Raw genomic sequence first — 21,667 nt, 5'->3', positions numbered from 1 at the left:
GGACAATCATCTAAGCAGATGATCAACAAGGAAACAATGGCTTTGTAAATTTTTTTTAATGTTTATTCTTGAGGCAGAGACAGAGCATGAAAAGGGGAGAGGCAGAGAGAGAGGGAGGCACAGAATCTGAAATAGGCTCCAGGCTCTGAGCTGTCAGCACAGAGCCCGATGTGGGGCTCGAACCCACGAACTGTGAGATCATGACCTGAGCCGAAGTCGGATGCTTAACTGGCTGAGCCACCCAGGTGCCCCAGGAAACAATGGCTTTGAATGACACACTGAACCAGATGGACTTAGCAGATGTATTCAGAACATTTCATCCTAAAGCGGAATACACATTCTTTTCTAGTGCAAATGGAACATTCTCCATAATATATCACATGGTTACAAATCAGGCCTCAACAAGTTCAAAAAGATTGAGATCATACCATACATATTTTCAGACCACAACACTATAAAAATTGAAGCCAATCGCTAGAAAAAAATTGGAAAGACCACAAATACATGGAAGTTAAAGAACATTTTCCTAAAGAATGAATGGATTAACAAAGAAATTAAAGAAATAAAAAAAATACATGGAAGCACATGAAAATGAAAACATGACAGTCCAGAACCTTTGGAATATAGCAAATACAGTCATAAGAGGGAAGTATATAGCAATACAGGAGTACCTCAAGAAGGAAGAAAAGTGTTAAATATAAAACCTAACCTTACCCCTAAAGGAACTAGAAAAGGAACAGCAAATAAAGCTTAAAGCCAGAAGAATAAGGGAAATGATAAAGATTATAGCAGAAAGAAATTATACAGAAACAAAACAGAACAAAAAAAAAACAGTAGATCAACAAAACTAAGAGCTGGCTCTTTGAAAGAATTAATAAAAACTGATAAATCTCTAGACAGACTTACCAAAAAGAAAAGAGAAAGGACCCAAATAAATAAAATCACAAATGAAAGAGAAGAGAGATCATACCAAACACCACAGAAATATAAACAATTAGAATATTATGAAAAATTAAATGACAACAAATTGGGCAATCTGGAAGAAATGGACAAATTCCTAGAAACATACAAACTACCAAGACTGAAACAGGAAGAAATAGAAAATTTGAAAAGTCCCATAACCAGCAAAGAATTGAATCAGTAATCAAAAATCTCCCCAAAATAAGACTCCAGGGCCAGATGGATTCCCAGGGGAATTCTAGGCATTTAAAGAAGAAGAGTTAATACCTATTCTTTTGAAACTTTTACAAAAAATAAAAATGGAAGGAAAACATCCAAATTAATTCTACAAGGCCAGCATTACTTTGATTCCAAAGTCAAAGACCCCACTAAAAAGGAGAGTAACAGGCCAATATCCCTGATGAACATGGATGCATAAATTCTCAACAAAATGCTAGCAAATTGAATCCAACAATACCTTAAGAGAATTATTCACAATTATCTAGTGGGATTTATTCCTGGGCTGCAGGTGTAGTTCAATGTCCACAAATAAATCAGCATGATACACCGCATTAATTAAAGAAGGATAAGAACCATATGATCTTCTCAACAGATGCAGAAAAAGCATTTGACAAAATATAGCATCCATTCTTGATAAAAATCCTTAACAAAGCATGGATAGATGGAACTTACCTCAACATCATAAAGGCCATATACAAAAGACCCATAGCTAATATCAACCTCATTGGGGAAAAACTGAGAGCTTTTTCTCTACAGTCAGGAACAAGACAAGTGTGTCCACTCTCGCCATCGTTACTTAACATAGTATTAGAAATTCTAGCCTCAGCAATCAGAAAACAAAAAGAAATAAAAGGCATTCAGATTGGCAAGGAAGAAGTGAAACTTTCACTTTTCATGGAAAACATGATACTCTGCATAGAAAACCTGAAAGACTCCACCAAAAAATTGGTAGAACTGATACATGAATTCAACAAAGTTGCAGGATATAAAATCAATGTAAAAAAAATGTGCTGAATTTCTGCAAACTGGTTGCAGCCACTCTGGAAAACAGTGTAAAGGTTCCTGAAAAACTTAAAAATAGAACTACCCTATTACCCAGCACTTGCACTACTAGTTATTTACCCGAAGGATACGAAAATACTGATTCACTGGAGCACCTGCACTTTAATGTTTATAGCACCATTATCAACAATAGCCAAATTATGGAAAGAGTCTAAATGTCCATCGATTGATAAATGGATAATGAAGGTAGGATATTATATATACTACATATTCACTGGAATATTACTTGGTGATAAAAAAAATGAAATCTTGTGTTTTGCAGGGACATGGATGGAACTAGAGTATATTATGCTAAAATAAATCAGTCAGACAAAGACAAATATCATATGATTTCACTCATATGTAGAATTTAAGAAACCAAGATGAATACATGGGAAGGGGGAAAAAAAGAGGGAAGTAAACCATAATAGATTCTGAACTGTAGAGGACAAACTGAGGGTTGATGGAGGGGAGGTGGGCAGGGAATGGGCTAATTGGGTGATGGATATTAAGGAGGGCATTTGTTGTGTTGTGCACTGGGTATTTTGTGTAAGTGATGAATCACTAAATGCTACTCCTGAAACCAATATTACACTGTATGTTAACTAACTAGAATTTAAATAAAAATTTGAAAAAAAAAGAAAAAAGAATTGAAAGCCACTGAGACTGTCATTACTGAGCTTCTTCAGTGATTTATAAGTAAAAAAACAATAAAATGTGGTTTGAGCCAAAAGTAATACACTCCTTTGGTTGTTGCTTCTATTTTATTTTATTTTTTATTTTAGAGAGAAAGAGAACATGCATGAGGAGGCGGGCAGAGAGGGGACTGGTGGGGGGAGAGAGAGAGAGATGGAGAGGGAGAGAGAGAAACAGAGAGAGAGAGAGAATGAGAATGTTAAGCAAGCTCCACACTCAGTGCTGAGCACTTATAGGGGGCTCAGTCCCACCACCTGGGAATCATGACTGTGGGATCATGACCTGAGCCAAATTTGAGTGGAGCGCTTAACCAACTGAGCCACCCAGGTTGTTGCTTTTAAGGTTACCATTGATGATACAGTTCTATTAGATTTGAACTGATTCCTTGAAATAGAGATGATATTGTTCTGAGGCTGCTTTTTTTTTTTTAATTCCTCTAGATAAACTAATCAGCCTTTGTTACTCCCTTTCTATAAAGATGTGAAGGTATGATAGCTTGAAACCCACTGATGGTGTTACAAAGTTGGAGAGGGCTTCCAGCGCTAGTATAGAATTTGACAGTCATTCAAGCTGAGTCTTCCAAGTGTCACTGAATATCTCATCATTATATTGAAATCCTAGATATGGATTAGAAATGATTGTTTTGTTCATGGCAGATACGATCCATTTTCTTAAACAGGCTGCAGTTCCTGAGAAAAGTACCATAAATTCTGAGATGGAAATAACAGCTACAATAATAATAAAACCAAGACTTTACTCATCATATCTCTACCTTTTCATGTCTTGAGTATTATAGAAAATTGTTACCATTTTATGTACTGACTTGGTAAATGGGAGCCTATTATTATAACATGTATTTTATAATATGCTAAAGGGTTTATTTAGCATAATAAAATAAAAATGAGGGTACATTTTAAAATTTCTCAATTTGTATTTTATTGACATAGTCTTTCTCACCAGTAAAAACAAAAACAACAATGAAAATCTTATCAGTTTTATGATATTAAGTGTTTCAAATCATACTGCTAAAAGGGTAACTAAATTTGTACTAATAAAATTGATTTAAGCAGAATATGTTCCTTTTCTTGGCTCTAACAAAAGATCTGTGCTTATATCTGTGCAATAGGGATATGGAGTAAGAAGAGAATCAGAAGGCAAATTCCCTTGACAGTTTACTTTTGGTTTCTAGGGTCCTCAGGTCCACTATTTTTCTGGTATGTTACCTACCAGCTAGTGACTAAGCAAGCCGGCTTTAGGGTTACTTCCTAGCTCCTCTTTTTTTTCATTGTGGGAATTTTCTGGGCCCCTTTTCATTCTTAACAGTGGGAATAACAGCAGCAATAACAATGATAATAATGCCTATTGTGTAAGATTGTTGTAAGGCTGGAAGAAATTAATACAAGTAAAACTGTCCCACCAATGCCTATATTAGCATTCAGTACCTGGAACATAAGTATCAGTAAGTCTTAACTATGTTATCACTATCATTATTATCACCATTATTATTATTATCCAAAATGTTTCCACTGGCATGTCTATAGTCTTTAGTTGCTATCTAAAAAAATAAAACTAGTTCCTTAAAGTCAAATCATCCTCTTGGTATTCTTTTATTTAAAAAAATTAATACTCTTCTGTGACTCATTATATGACTCATTTATTTATGTTGGGAGATCATTTTAGGCTAAATTAGATGTATTTGATTTAATATTCATGAACGGAAGTGATTTAAGTTTCTAAGTGCTCACTGCAACCAGAAAAAGCTCCTGAACAATTAACCTAGATTCATATAATTTGCAAGTTTTTGCTTTTTTTTAAAAGTTGGTCTTTTTGCTGAACCGACAAAAATGTCTGTATTTTTTTATCTTTCTATTTCATTTCATTGTTCTTCTGCTCTCAGGTGGAGAACAATTCGAGTCGAAGCATTTAATGCTGTGATAATACTTTTCTGGTGTCAAAAAGAAAGGAAGGGAATTAACACTGGCTCCAGTTTTACTTGTATTCTTATTTAATATTCCCTTGAGGCAGACACTATCTTCATTTTATAGAAGAAGTATCTGAGATTCTAAGGAAACACAAATAACAAATGGTAGAGTTGGGTTGGAATTGAGGTCATCTGATTCCAAGGGAGTTCTCATTTCTTCAAGTCACAGCACACAGTTCCCAGGCATAGACAAAGGTTTATCCAAGGGAACTCTAGAGGAACTTCCTCTGGCCAGGAATAAATTTCAAAAGCTACTTTCTTAACTATTTTATGTGGAGAAATAACTTTCAACCATTTTAAATTAATTTACATGTTGGCAAGTACCTGAAAATGGGTTAGCTCTGCTTGGGTAAGAGACTAAAGCATTGTTGCCGACATATTTTGATGGTACTAAACACTTGGATCACACTTCCCATTGTTCCTGCCCGTGTGGCCCTTGACAGGACTGAATCGACAATCCTGTGCTCTGACAATGACCCTGAAATGTGTTGTGGTCTGGTGTGTTTACCTTAGGTGGAGGCAGCCTGATTTACCCAGATAAATGAAGTGGAAGATGAAGTAATTACCTTTAGAATTTGATTAATGTGGAAAATCAACATGAAAAACTTGAGCATTTAAGCTATATTTTCCCACACACTTATTTTGTTTAATTGAGATAAAATTTACATACACTTACACGCACTTAAATGGACTTGAGTACATACTTCAGTGAGTTTTCGCAAAAATATACATCTTTGTTATCATAACCCCAGTCAAGATACAGAACATTTATATCACCTCAGAGTTTTTATCACGTTCCCTTCCAGTCAGTCCCCATATTACATAAGCAACCAGTTTTGACTGAAATCATAATGGCATATACTCTTGTATCTGATTGTTCAAAATAATGTTTTGAGATCCATCCATGTTGGTGCATATAGAAGTCATTCATTCCCTTTATTTTTTAGTGTATAATTCACTGACAGTCATTGCATCCACATTGTTATCCAACCACCACCTCTGTGTAGCTCCAAAAGAAATTTTATTACCCCAAAAGAAAGCTCTATATCCATTAAGCATTCACACCCTATTCTGTCCTTCCTCCAGCCACTGGCAATCACCAGTCTGCATTCTTTCTGTATGGATTTACTTATTCTGAACATTTCATACAAAATGGAATCATACAATTCATGACATTTTATGTCTGCCTTATTTCCCTTAGCATAATGTTTTCCAGATTCATCTGCATGTATCGGTACTTCATTCCTTTACAGTTGACTAATATTCCATTGTATGAATATACCACATTTTATTTATCCATTCAGTGCCCAATGGACATTGTTTCCACCTTTTGGCTATTGTGAAGAGTGTTGCTATGAACATTCCTATACAACTATTTGAGTATCTGTATTCAGTTCTGTTGGATTTATATCTAGGGGTGGAATTGTTATGGTAATTCTATATTCAACTGGTTGAGGAATCACCAAACTACTTTCCACCAAAATACCATTCTACATCCCAGTGCTTTATATCATGGCCAACATTTAGTGTTGTCAGTCTTTTTAATTTTGGCCATTCTAGTTGGTGTGGAATGTTATCTATGGTATCTCTTTGTGCCTTTAAAATTCATTACCACAAAGACAAACAATGTTGAGCACCTATTTTTCTGCATACTGGTCATTTGTATATCTTCTTTTGTAAAGCGTGAGTTCAAGTTTTGTCCATTTTTTAAAATCTTTTTTTACCTTTTTTTTAAATTTTACTTTTTATTTTTTAAAATTTCCATCCAAATTAGCATATAGTGCCACACTGATTTTAGGAGTAGATTCCTTAGTGCCCCTTACCTATTTAGCCCAATCCCCCTCCCACACCCCCTCCAGTAACCCTGAGTTTGTTCTCCATATTTATGAGTCTCTTCTGTTTTGTCCCTCTCCCTGTTTTTTTTTTTTTTAATTTTTTTTTCAACGTTTATTTATTTTTGGGACAGAGAGAGACAGAGCATGAACGGGGGAGGGGCAGAGAGAGAGGGAGACACAGAATCGGAAACAGGTTCCAGGCTCTGAGCCATCAGCCCAGAGCCTGACGCGGGGCTCGAACTCCCGGACCGCGAGATCGTGACCTGACTGAAGTCGGACGCTTAACGACTGCGCCACCCAGGCGCCCCCCCTCCCTGTTTTTATATTATTTTTGTTTCCTTTCCTTTATGTTCATCTGTTTTGTCTCAAAGTCCTCATATGAGTGAAGTCATATGATTTTTGTCTTTCTCTGACTAATTTCCCTTAGCATAACATCCTACAGTTCCATCCACGTAGTTGCAAATGGCAAGATTTCATTCTTTTTGATTGCCGAGTAATACTGCATTGTGTGTATGTGTGTGTGTGTGTATGTATATCTTCTTTATCCATTCATCCATTGATGGACATTTGGGCTCTTTCCATACTTTGACTATTGTTGGTAGTGCTGCTATAAACATTAGGTTGCATGCGTCCCTTCAAAACAGCACACCTGGGGGTGCCTGGGTGGCGCAGTCGGTTAAGCGTCCGACTTCAGCCAGGTCACGATCTCGCGGTCTGTGAGTTCGAGCCCCGCCTCGGGCTCTGGGCTGATGGCTCGGAGCCTGGAGCCTGTTTCTGATTCTGTGTCTCCCTCTCTCTCTGCCCCTCCCCCATTCATGCTCTGTCTCTCTCTGTCCCAAAAATAAATACACGTTGAAAAAAAAAAAATTAAAAAAAAAAAAAAAACAGCACACCTGTGTCCCTTGGGTAAATACCTAGTAGTACAATTGCTGGGTCGTAGGGTAGTTCTATTTTTAGTTTTTTGAGGAACCTCCATCCTGTTTTAGAATGGCTGCAACAGCTTGCATTCCCACCAACAATGCAAAAGAGACCCTCTTTCTCCGCATCCTCGCCAACATCTGTTGTTGCCTAAGTTGTTAATGTTAACCATTCTGACAGGTGTAAGGTGGTATCTCATAGTGGTTTTGATTTGTATTTGATGAGCGATGAGCATTTTTTCATGTGTCAGTTGGCCATCTGAATGTCTTCTTTGAAGAAGTGTCTATTCATGTCTTTTGCCCATTTCTTCACTGGATTATTGGTTTTATGGGCGTTGAGTTTGATAAGTTCTTTATAGATTTTGGATACTAACCCTTTATCTGATATGTCATTTGCAAATATCTTCTGCCATTATGTTGGTTGCCTTTTAGTTTTGCTGACTCCTTCACTGTGCAGCATTTAAGCTATTTTTTAAAATTGTGCATGTTTAAACCTTAATTAAGTAAATATTTTGTTAGTCCTCTATATGATTTTGACACTAGAATTGAAGAGGACAGAATGAAAGTGATTCTAAGGGGGATTTTTCAGAATTTAAAGATGTTAAGTGTGGCCCATACAACCATGGAGGTCTTCAGCAGAAGACAGTAACAGTTAAAGAAGATAGGCATTTGCCTCAGGGCCTTCTGATGTCTTCTGGCTCAGATTCCTCCCTCCCCCTCTCCCCGCCAATTCTGGATCATTGAACCCAAGTCTCCCTCTCCTCACAAGGCCCCAGAGGGCTCACAAGTGTTCCACTGCATCAGTCTACATAGCCTATAAAGGCTGCTCCATCTTTCAGGCCTTGTGTTGCTCACAACCTTAGTCACGGCATCGTCTCTAAGGCTGTTCAGCTTCTGGAGTGGCCTGCTGCTGTCCTCATTCAAAATACTTTTGCACACTTAACTCCAGTGCACTCTTTTGTGTGCCTTTCCTTTCTGGTCAGGGTCTTTGCTGCCACTTCCTTGGGGGCCTCCACTTCCTGCTGTATCCTCTAGCTAGAGAAGTGTGGGTCCTTCTAGGGTAAGGACAGGGTGACAGCCAAAGGTCATTGGTCTGGAGTAGCTTAGGGTTCCGGGTTTGTGATTCTGTCAGTGAATGCAACTCTTGGCTTTAACCAGCAGGTGTGGCAGAGGTGGAGCTAGTGGAGGAGTGAGGCCAAGGATAGGGGTTAGGTGTAATGAGGCAAAGGAGGGTGTGTGTATATGTGTGCACTGATCATCAGTAGCTGTTTCTTGTCTTCCTTTTTTTATTTTCCCTAATCTAGAGGCAGGGTGGTAGCCATCGGGCTCAAGACTTTTCCTTTTACTTAGCCTTAAGTCTGTGGTCTCTTTTTTTCCCCACATGTCTCTAAAAATAACTTGAAAAAATGTACCCATCACACATTTTTAACTAGATATTTATAATTTTTCATTATCAACTGAAAATTTTTGAAATAGCTAGAAAGTATCTAATTACCAACATAAGTATTGACATTAAGAAATAAAATTTTTCATCATTCTTTTAAATGTTTCAAGGCAATACTCAAAAAACACAAGTAGCTTGGGAACCATCACCTACAAATTTTGTATTTATATAAGATCTAATATAATAGTTGGAAATTTTACCTTGTTCTTTTTTCTCCTTGAATTGTACTTTCATTTTACTTTCTGCAGAGAATTTTATCCTAATGTAATATACTTTAATGCTTGAAAGACTTTTATTGATCACCCTATCATACTTCTCTGCAACAAAAATCATTTATAAATTGAAATTATTTTTTTTCATATAACCAAAGGCTTTCACCATATTACACTTTTTTTCCTTCTTTGAGTTATCATTATAAATATTAATACACAATTGGTCAGAACAATATAAATATATTATACATTTTCATATGTAATTATGAAATGTAAGATGTCAAATTATATGGATGGGTGGGAGGGTTGATTATGATGCCTCGATTAAAGCAGTAGTAAAGTTGTGCCTTTGCTACTGTGGAAGATTTATACCTTGGGAGGCAATGAGCCATAGGACAGCTGTGACTTTCTGTTGTCACGTGGAAAGCTGCTGAATGTGAAGGGGAAGAGAGAAAGGAGAACCTTTTGGGTTTGGGACAGAATATATACAGAAGTTGAGAACCTCAATTATTCCTCTAAAATTCCTGTCATCTCAAAAGCATGTCCTCTATTTGAAGAGGCTGGCTGTAAGTACTAGTTCTTTTGTTAGCTTTGCTTCTCTTTTTCTCTACGTTGCAAACAGTGGAGCTCCGCTTGCACCTCATGCCGCCATCAGGGATAGAAACAGCATTTTTCTCTTGACTGTATAATAGCTGAGAGAGCTTGTCTTCTCCCATGATTTTCGTTGTCCCTTCCCAACTCCCCTCATTCTCCTCTTCCCTCCCTAAGGGCCTTTGCTATGTAAGCTATGACTGTGCACTCATTCAGGTTACAAATAGGAAAATTTATGCTATATGTATGATATTCTGGAAGACTTTATAAAATTAAGGAGATGTAATCTGGTGCTTCACAAAGCTTTCAATGTAGTCGGAGAAGTAAAACATATGCATAAATCAGTAAGCAGAGATGAGAAGCTAAGGTGTTCTAGACGGAGCAACACCGCAGGGTGGCACAGCGTGTCACAGCACAGGTATAACCAAAGAGTGGACACGTATTCAATTTGCCTGAAGCACAGGGCAAATTTAAGAACAGAATGTCCCAAAATGTGTGCATGGAACATCTGAATAAGTAATTTTTGGAAAAGAGAGAAACTATGTCAGTTTTGTTTGAGTGTGTTAATTTTGAAGTCAAATAAGTAAGGAAAATGCTAGCATGTTAGATTAAAAGAAAAAAAGGTGTCTTTGCTATAGAATTTATTAATTCCTTCCTAGAATTTATTAATTCCTTCCTAAGGTTATTACATTAGGGAAAGCCATGGTAGGTATTAGCATGTAACTCTTCCCAGCTCCATTGCCTTTTCTTTTTGAAAGATGTCTCACCAGACAAGTGTTTGAGAAACAGGATTTGGAAAGAACAGTTTAGGAAGTAGGAAAAGGGAAGGAAGAGAAGATATTCTGGGTTCAGACTGACAAAGCTATAACATCTGGAATTCATATGGTAGGCAGCAGAAGTAATTGATGGCTTTGGCAAGATTTCTCATGAGCACAGCTGGGCTCTAAGATGGATAACCTTGTGGCCCAAGTGAAGTCTGAACTGGCAGGGAGAACAGAGGAAAAAGACTGAGGCAAGAAGTCCTGGTAAGCTGAACAGGAGGAGATACAAATCTACCCACGGGTAGTTGAAGAAGGAACAAAAAGGTATATTTATCTCTACGTTCTTTTAGTTAACTTGATTTTGAGGCTGTTTTATTTTTTTTAAATTTAGATTTGTGATGTTAAATAAGAAATTTAACTTTGTTTTCCTTCTGAGTTTATAGTCAACATAGAACTTCTCATTTAAAACAAAACATCGGTATGAAAAACAGACGTATCTGTTTAATTTCTTTAATGTTTCCAATAGTAATATTTTTTTCCACAAAGTAGAAGAAACATCTCTGGGTATTTATCTAGAATTTATAATTTTCATACAGATATGGTATATGGGATAGTGTCATAGTTTTAACATCAATAATTATTTTATATTATAATAAATTATATTCACTTGCATAACCATTACCAGAATTTAGAATTTTACAAACAAAAATAAGAGAAAAAAAGTAGTCAGTTTAAATCAAAAGTTCAATTTTTTAGGTTGTTACCTCATCACTTATTTATTTTAGTTGCTTTGGTATATCTTTAGGTTGGATAAGATGTATCCTCTTTGTTATAGGGCATCTAAAAATTCCAGTTTTTTTTAGGTATACTTTACTCAGCACATTGTATGTGTAATGGTATAGTACAAATGATAGCTTTATACATGTTAATATAAGTCAGAATGATTAACATAATTATACCAAGTCCCACCCTCCAACTAAAAAACAATCCTTAATTGGTTCTCATTGTAAAAGATCAGCAAGCAAAAGTTGCAACCATCTTTAGATTAAAAACTAAAACACTGAATTATGCCAACTTGATAGAACACAGTAATTCGACAGCTAATGATTTGACTGATCTTGTTGAGGCTTGATTCAACATTTTGATAGAAAACAACGTAGCCTACTTATTAGTTATTTAGTAAGGACTTACATATCAAGGACTCCCAACAATGAAGTATTTTTTTTTTTTCCTGTGATGAACTGATACTGGGTAAGAACTGGTGCGATGCTTACATAAATCATCTTAAAATGAAATTCAGATCGATAATAATCTTAACAGTAATAAATAATAATGGCCCCCAATTATGAGTGTTTACTTTGTGGCAGCTATATATACATAATGGCTTAGTCCTCAGGTAGTTTTGCCAGGTAGGAATTATCACCCCATTTAGAGTTAGCAAACCAGTGCAAACACGTTAAGTGACTTGCCACAAATCCCACAGCAGATGCCTTTCTAATATTCTATGCTCCTTCTCTGAAGCTACAAGTCAGCATCAGTCTTAATCTCGCAGAATGTGTAAGCTCTGATAGAAGGCTAATGGATCATGCTTTTATTTCAGTATAAATTTTTCATAAGACATCATGAAAAATTTCCTTACACTATAGCTGTGTCCTTGTGTTTCTCAGGATTTTGTGTTTCATAAAAATTAAATTGATTCAATTGTGTATGAACTCAGTGGAAATCTGCATTTCCTAGAGTAGTAAAGGGAATGATCTTGATTTGGCTGATTTACACAAAATTTAAATGGTTTAATATCAGTATATCTATTTATCTACCTCTATCATATACCATCTATCCATCTATACAGAAAACATTTCTAGCTTTAGATTTCAGGGCTTTTTCTCTATAGCATAATTTTGTAACTTCTGAGAAAAGTTAAAGCACTTTGGGGAAGAAGAGTCCAATATAGGGTAAGAAAAATAAAGCTTCAACTAATTGTGCTTAAAGCAGTTTGTAGGCAGTTACTGGCTGGTTGACAAGAATTATATTTCTGAAGATTCTTTTTAACTGAAATTCACTAAATTTGGACAGGTGCCACAAATCTGAACATGGGTAGTATACACTCACCTACTCAGTTTCTTGAAATTAATTATATCCTGTTCTGGGGGAAACAAAGAAAAAGAAAAGGAAAGATATATTGCTTGGATAGAGGAGAGATACTTAATTTTTTTTTTTTATAAACAATCTTTCACCCAAAGTCTATAAATGTTTTTCTTGGGAATAGACTTGTACCTAGAGTTCTGTGGTAAGTATTATCTTGTTACGGGGACTGATGTCCCCCCAGATTATATGTTTTTATAAGAACCGTGTTTAAACTATAGGTATAATTACCACATAAGGTACCCCAAAATGACCAGGCATCCCCAAAAGCTGATAAGGGAGCATGCAGGCTAAGAAGCATAGCTATTTCTTAGGGCAGGAGCTACTTTTGAGAAATTTGGCTCGGAGGTTTGGAATCTGAACACTGTTGACTTAACCTATGTTTTACCACATCAAACTTTCTCTGTCATTTGAAGCTTTTCCTACAGAAAGCTTGGGGCTCTAATTTGCCTACTTTTTAGTGCCAAATGGCTGGGCAGAACTCTAAGATATTAACTTTCCTTTATTTTGGTGACCTGTAGGATGCTCTTGGAGTCATCACAGAGGTGATTTGAAAGGATCTGAGTAACTTGTGGGCTCAAAGCCATTACTTTGTTCATTTATCAGTCAGGATTCTGGGAATGGGATGGGGTCTACTTGTCATCACTCAGGGAAGAAATCCACTATGAAGAGGAGTTTTCTTAGGAGTGTGGTGAATACCTACTAAGTTTCAGGCATCATTAGGCACATTTTATATTGATTTTACCTGACAGATATGAGGTAATATTATTTTTTAAAAGTTTTTATTTGAATTCAAGTCAGTTAACATACAGTATAATGTTTGTTTCAAGTATATAATGATTCAACGCTTCCATATAACACTTGATGCTCATCACAAGTGCAGTCCTTAATCACCATCACCTATTTAAGCCTCCTGCCCCCACCTCCAGTAACCATCAGTTTGTTCTCTGTAATTAAGAGTCTGTTTTTGCGTCTCCCTCTCTCCCTCTCTCCCTCTCTCCCTCTCTCCCTCTCTCCCTCTCTCCCTCTCTCCCTCTTTTTCGCCCTTTGCACAATTGTTTTGTTTCCTAAGTTCCACATGAGTGAAATCATATGGTATTTGTCTTTCTCTGACTGACTTATTTCACTTAGCATATTTTCTAGTTCCATCCATGTTATTGTAAATGGCAAGATTTCATTCTTTTTGATGTCTGAGTAATATTCCATTTGTGTGTGTGTGTGTGTGTGTGTGTGTGTGTGTGTGTGTGTGTGTACATACATACATATATTCCATTGTATATAGTCACTGAAATAAAGGAAGTTTTATTTTAGAGCCCTACCAAGCCATTGAACAATTTCTGTAGGGAAAGCTTCAAATGATAGAGAAAAATTCATGTGGTAAAGCATATATTAAGCCAACAATGTTCAGATTCCAAACCTCCAAGCCAGATTTCTCAAAAGGAGCTCCTCCCCTAAGAAATATCTATGCTTTAAGCCTGAATGCTCCCTTATCAACTTGTGGGGATGCTCAGTCATTCTGTATCCATTCATCAGTCAGTGGACACTTGGGCTGTTTTCATAATTTGGCTATTGTAGATAATGATACTGTAAACATCAAAGTACATATATCCCTTTGAATCAATATTTTTGTATTCTTAAGGTAAATATCTGGTAGTGCAGTTGCTGGGTCATAGGGTAGTTTTATTTTTAAGTTTATTTTTACTGTTTTCCAGAGTGGCTGCACCAGTTTGCATTCCCACAAAGAGTGCAACAGAGTTCCCCTTTCCCCACATCCTTGTTGACACCTGTTATTTCTTGAGTTGTTGATTTTAGCCATTCTGCAATGTTGGAGGGGATATCTCATCATAGTTTTGATTTGTATTTCCCTGGTGATGAGTGATATTGAGAATCTTTTCATGTGTTGGCCATCTGGTGCCTTCTTTGGAAAAATGTCTATTCATGTCTTCTGCCCATTTTTTGTTGGATTTTTCAGTTTTGGGGTGTTGAGTTTTATAATTCTTTATATATTTTGGATGCTAACCCTTTATCAGATATGTCATTTGCAAATATCTTCTTCCATTCTGTAGGTTGCCTTTTAGTTTTGTTCACTGTTTCTTTCACTGTGCAGAAGCTTTTTATCTTGATGAAGTCCCAATGGTTATTTGTGCTTTAGTTTCTCTTGCCTCAGGAGACACATTTAGAAACAAGTTGCTTTGGCCAATATCAAAGAGATTACTGCCTGTGTTCTCCTGTAAGATTTAGATGGTTTCCTATCTCACATTTATGTCTTTCATCCATTTTAAAATTATTTTTGTGTATGGTGTGAGAAAGTGAGAAAAGTTTCATTGTTTTGGATGTTGTTGTCCAGTTTTCCCAATGCCATTTGTTAAAGAGACTGTCTTTTTCCCATTGTTATTCTTTCCTGCTTTGTTGAAGATGAATTGACCTTATAGTTGTGGGTTTATTTCTGGGTTTGCTTTTCTGTTCTATTGATTTATGTGTCTATTTTTGTGCCAGTACCATACTGTTTTGATTACTACATCTTTGTAGTATAACTTGAAGTCTGGAATTCTGATGCCTCAAACTCTGCTTTTCTTTTTCAAGGCTTCTTTGGCTATTCAGTATTTGTGGTTCCATAGAGATTTTAGGATTGTTTGTTCTAGCTCTGTGAAAAATGCTGTTGGTATTTTGATAGGGATTGCATTAAATGTGTAGATTGCTTTGGGTAGTATAGACATTTTAACATTTTTTTCTTCCCATCCTTGAGCATGGAATGCCTTTCTATTTCATTGTGCTGTCTTCAGTTTCTTTCGTCAGTGTTTTATAGTTTTCAGAGTACAGGTCTTTCTCTGATATGAGGTAATGTTATTATCTACATGAATATCTGTAGCTCTGACTTCTTCCTTAAGCTCTGTATCTGTATATCCAATTGCTTAATGGGCATTTCCCTTTGGATATCTCCCAGGCACCCTGAACTCAGGATGCCCAAAAATGACCCACCCACTCCAGCCTCATCATATATAATACAATCTAACTTCGAGTTTTGCCAAATGTAACTTAAATGTTTCTTGAATCTCTTCTCTCCTTTCCCATTGCCACCACTCTCTTACAAATGTCTGTTATTCTCAGCTGGACTGATGCAATGTTTTTCTAGCTGGTTTCCCATCTCTCTCCCCACTCTTCTCCCTTCTGAATCCATTCTTTCCATTATAATCAGAGATATCTTTTCAAAAAATGTCAGAGCTCTCAGGACACCTTACTCCTTAAATCACTTCAGTAGCTCCTTCATGTCCTTAGGTTAGAAAGTAAAATACTAAACAGACATTCTACTTCAGCGAGGCTTCTCTCCTTTTACTCTCTCTGCACTTTAATCCCTCTGGTCCTTTCCCAGTTCTTTGAAGAAGCATAGATTCTTCCTGCTCTTGGGCCATTGCTGTTTGTTTTCTTTCTGCTTCAGGCCCCTCTTTCCCAATATACATAATTAATTACTCCCTGTCAGTTCACATTTATTTTGGATATCACTTCCTCCTGGAGATTTCCCTGACTGTCCAGACTAGAGAAGTTAAGTGCTTTTATTTCAGAGTGGGCATGATGGTAATTAAACATATATTTGAGTAATTAGCTGTCTAATATATGTTTCCCTAGCTGCAAAGTAAGCTCCAGGAGGGCAGGATACAGATATCTTACATGTAATATATTTGCAGAGATTTCCACAGTACTTTCCCCAAGTAGTTGAAAGGTGAATATTTATTGAGTGAATGAGCAGATATCTTCCAGATGAAGAAATTTAGGCTCAGATGGGTAAGTGAGAGAGTGGGGATGTGAGTTCAGGTCAAATTCACCCTAAAATCTATGCTCTTTCTATTCAAAATTTTATAGTTCACAATTATGTTCTTTTTACCAATGCTATTTTCAAAATTTATTTTTATTTTATTTTTTAAAATTAATATATATATATATACATATATACATATATATGTGTATATATATATATATATATATATATATATATATATTTAGAGAGGGAGGGAGGGAGAGAAAGAGAGACTGACTGACCTGGGAAGAGGTGTAGAAGGAGAGAGAGAGAGAGAATCTTAAACTGAGTGTGGAGCTGATGTGGAGCTCGATCCCACAACTCAGGATCATGACCTGAGGCAAAATCAAGAGTCAGATGCTCACCTGACTGAGCCATCTGGGTGCCCCTCAAAATTGATTTTTAATAGCATTATAAAATTTGTATCAGTGTCCTGATGCCAAACATCAGAGATAAACATCATAGTAGAATTTTTTTCCTATTGTATATAGTTTTCCACAATATCAAGGATATTGTCACTTGGTTGCCAGTACAGAATTTTGTGTGTGACTTTAGGGTGTTCATTTCTGATATAATAGAGCTGTCCCTTTAGTTTGTCACCAGTTTTTATTTCTATCTAGCATTATTTTTTAAAAGTTTGTCAAATAAGTAATAAATGGCAAAAATAAAATTAGATTAATTATTAATGAGTATGTTTATAGAAGTTAGAGAACATAAATGTGTGAGATAGCTTCACAAGAACTTTGGTAGTAGGGGGCTGGGGAAGCAGTATAGTCTATTAATTTCTATATTTCACAAGCAAGTGGCTATTTTTGGTCTTCTAATGATACATACTTTATAATGGGTAAAATGAAATTAATTTTTTAAATGTCTGCTGATTGTCTTTAGAAAAGCATAAAATTTCAGGTATTTTTGGAATCCTGTCCTAGATTTTTATTTGGAAGCTTACTGCATTTCAAATATGCATACCATATTAAATGTAATTAAATTGTATACATAAATTAATTAAGCAATTGGGAAATTGAATTTCACAATGGATCACTGGCTTTAAACTACAGAATTTTACCTTGGGCTAAATTAAAAAGTAACCACTTGGTGTTTTGATGTCTCGTTAGTAACACTTTCTTCATGTATACCAGCATGGCTATATTCTAGAAAAGTGATCTTTGAAAAGTGTTACTTAAAAAGTATGGGTGTTATTTTGTGAAAATAATATTTTTAAATAATGAGTATTTAGAATTTGTTAACAGTTACCTTTAAGAGGCTCTTGGTTATCTTAGTTAGTGTTTTGTTTTAAGTCTCCTTAAAAGTCACTGTAGAGGATATTTTTGGTAATTTCTGTAACTAGACTGCAAACATTAAAAAGGAAGGCAAGGGCGCCTGGGTGGCTCAGTTGGTTAAACATCCGACTTCAGCTCAGGTCATGATCTCGCGGTCCGTGAGTTCGAGCCCCGCGTCGGGCTCTGGGCTGACAGCTTAGAGCCTGGAGCCTGCTTCAGATTCTGTGTCTCCCTGTCTCTGACCCTCCGCCCGTTCATGCTCTGTCTCTCTCTGTCTCAAAAATAAATAAACGGTAAAAAAAAAATTAAAAAAAGAAAAGGAAGGCAAGAAAAATAAAGAGGTGTAGTGTTACCTGTAAGTTAAGTTTTGCTTAGTCCAGACTAATTGTAACTGATCGTTGGTCTCTTGGTGGGGCCAAAGGTGGAGGATTCAGAGGGGGGAGGGGCAAGACCATGCACAGTTTTAGGAGTGATCCAATGATTTCTGCTGTGATGATCCTATCCTCCATGACCTCCTGCAGTCCAAAGTCCTATATACTGCACGTCAACATAAAGAATTCTTAACAGTGATGATGCCACCAGAGTTGTTCAGCGGCGGCCGAGTGACTTCCCTCCTTATTTATAAAGGTACATGGCCTCCCCTCCAAAGACTAGAGAGGCGAATTCACTTCATTATGATTTTGTAGAAGTAATAAAACAAAAAAATGATGAAAAACATCATTCTTAATTTGCTTTCCTAAATTACTGAGATCAGAAAATTCTTGTATTTTGTGTCAATGCTCTGGGGAGACATTTATACAAAGTTTAAGCCCCTAAAATATTAAAATATAAATTTTTGAATCTGAAAAGTATAATACTCAAAGATTTTCCCTATTAGACCATTGAGAGTTTATCCAAATACATTAATATATTACAATGCAAGCCAAAGTCAGGACTGGAGTGGTGATATCAGGGTACAGACAACCTAGGAGGCTAGAAGTGATAGAGGACGTTCTAAAGTCCGTGTGTAAGAGATGTGGGTCAGCCACTTGGTAAAATGTCAGGGATTCAGAAACACATGACTCAAAAGTCAGAATACATATTGGGTCAGAAGTTACGAAATAAATGAGAATGAGATGCCTGGAAGAACTCTTTCTAAGAAAAAAATATCTAACCATTCTCAGAAGTTGACAAGGGTTCTGTAGTACCCCAGGATAAAATCGATATTCTCCGAAAGTATTAAAAACCTCTTAAAATTTCATCTTGATCTATCTTACTAGCCTCACCTGCTGCCACCCTATCCCTGTCTTCTCTTTCTTTTGGCATCCTAACTTTGCCCATGCAATTCCCAGCCATTATAAACCACCTGAAAAGTTTTTTAGTATTCCTGTGAATACCCACACCTTCATTCTTTTGCATATGTGGTACACTCCCCCTGGACAATTACCTGAACAATCTACCCTTGTTTATGTGATTCATCCTTGGAGACCTATTCAGAATATGACACTAAACTTCCCTGAGTCATTCCAGCCAACTTGGTCAGTCAGCTTTTGGTGCTTTTGTACCTTTTTTTTTTTTTCACACTGCTATTATGCCTCTTGCCACAATGTTTCTTTACTGTCTATTTACAATTCTGTCTCCTCCAATACTTTATGAGTGTTGAATATGTGAATCTAGAAGATAGTAATTAGGACACAGACCCAAATTACAGGTTCAGGGCAAAGCTTGGTGAATGAGCATTAAGCCTGAATTAAAAATGTTCCTGTGAGAAATTTTAGACCTAAATGAGTGTTATTTTAAATTCTAGTTAGAGACTGATTTCTGTTGTTGGTCTTCCTAAAGCCTGCAGATGTCAGAAGAAATGTGGTTTCCCCAGAACTAGGGGATATGTGGCTAGACTATAAAGGCTCATCCCAACCATCTGTCTAACATGCCCACTAGTAAGGGCACAGCTCCCCCAACCCAAAACCCAAGAGGAATCACATTAACATTTTAAATAATGGAACTTGACTTACCACTAAGCTTAGGCACTGAAGGTTTATTTTTATGAAGCTTTAAAAAGTAAATAAATCTCGGGTGCCTGGGTGGCTCAGTCAGTTAAGCGTCTGACTCTTGATTTCAGCTCAGGTCACTGTCTCGTGGTTTGTGGGATTGAGGTCCATGTGGGGCTCTGTGCTGACAGTGCTTAGCCTGCTTGGGATGCTCTCTCTGCCTCTCTATCTCTGTCCTTCCCCTGCTTGCATTCTGTTTCTCTCATTCTCTCTCTTTCTCAAAAATAAGTAAATATTAAAAAAAAGTAAATAAATCTTCATGTCTTTGCAGATTCCTTCTTTATCACATAGGAGGCTAAATAAAAGGGATTAATGGTTATCTATGTTTTAAATCTGTTGTTTAGTTCTTTGGAGGGGGATGGTGAAAGCTCATTATCCATGAAATTATTTTATTGTGGGAAGCTTAAATGAGAGGCATGCTACCAAGTATAATAGAATCAGGAGTGTCTTATTTCTGTAATTACTGTGTCTCTTTTTCAATCATTATCCTCTGTGGAAAAAGGAGGGTTTGGGGATTCCTACCAAGATGCGAAGGGGCATTTGTGTCCTCTGCCTGGATGCTGGTAACAATATAATGTAATCCTTTGGGTCAGTGTGCTTCAAAATTTTTATATTGTGCAACCCCATTAATAAAAGATTCTGTGCATAGCTCCTGCTATTGAGTTATTTATGTATAAATTATATGGCTGAACTACTTTATGTATAGCATATATAAAAATGGGAAGTAAAAAGATAAAGGTGGACTAAACAATCTTTTAAAAATTACTTTGTTTTCCTTAACAGAACATAGTTGCCCAGAGTAGATAAAAGTCCATCACTCAAGCGACCTTGTAAGTTTGGATATTTTAGGCTGACATTTTGGCAAATGGGATTATCATTGTTCTTGTCTTATAACATGACTGATGAAGTGCTTGGACGGGGAGTAGGAGGGCTATTGCCATTCACCTGAGATTGTAGTGTCCCCAATCTTTCAATTCTTATGTGCGCTTTATAATTGTTGATTGCTTTATGCTACATAATCAATAAATTTATGTAACAGAGCATGTGTAAACTGTAATGTATCATGATATGCTCAAAAAGAAAGATAAAAGGGAAGGTAGTCTTACTACCCTTTCACATGGTAGGACTTCTATTGTTCCCTCAGAATACCTCACTCACTGCATGGCAGCCCCCGTACTTTCCATATGTGGACCAGGGAGGGTACAAATGTTCAATCAGTATATTGATGATTAGTGAACTTTGTTTTGACAAACATAAATATACGTTAAAGTACTAATATTGGTATTCCTTCACCCCAATGAAGCAATCTTACTGGATACATTCGGAGGAATATGTACACAAATTTGGAGGCCACTACTCTGTGTTACAGTGTACTAGACAAATTGGGACTATGTTGCTCAATATAATTACTGGCAGTGCTTGAAGTTCTCCAAGAAATAAAACCATGTATTTGTCCTAAGAGAAGGTGCAGAAATAAGGGGTAGTGGTTTTTTGTTTGTTTTTGTTTTTGTTTTTTTGGTTTGTTTGTTTTGTGTGTGTGTGTGTGTGTATGTGTGTGTGTGTGTGTGTGTGTGTGTGTGTGTGTGTATGGCTCTCAATAAAACACATATATTTATGTTTACACTACAAGTGGGATTTTGGAACCCCCTTTTGAAAAGATGCACCATTCCCTTTCTTAGCATGCTTGTCTTAAATACTGAGTTTGATCATCATTGCTATAACTGGCATTATATTGTGACCTTTGATGTGTCCCCAGTAAGTGGGGCAAGGATGAAAATTTGAGGAGTGCTCTGATTTTTAAAATACATTTCCAATTCTGTAGCTGACTTGTTTACTATAAACATATAGTATGCATATACTTATGATTCTAAATATTTATAAAAGTTCTCCCGATTCAGAAAGCAAATGAATAGCACTCACTCTGTGAGATCAGATACTGTTACCTCCGGTGTTATGCAAAGCTCTAGTCCATAATAGGCAACCT

Source organism: Lynx rufus, unplaced genomic scaffold, assembly GCF_022079265.1.
Source record: "Lynx rufus isolate CCGP_SWC_20201006 ecotype Redwood Valley unplaced genomic scaffold, mLynRuf1.p SCAF_4, whole genome shotgun sequence".
Classification (NCBI taxonomy): domain Eukaryota; kingdom Metazoa; phylum Chordata; class Mammalia; order Carnivora; family Felidae; genus Lynx; species Lynx rufus.
The sequence above is the reverse complement of the archived record's forward strand: the minus strand, read 5'-3'. Positions refer to the sequence as shown.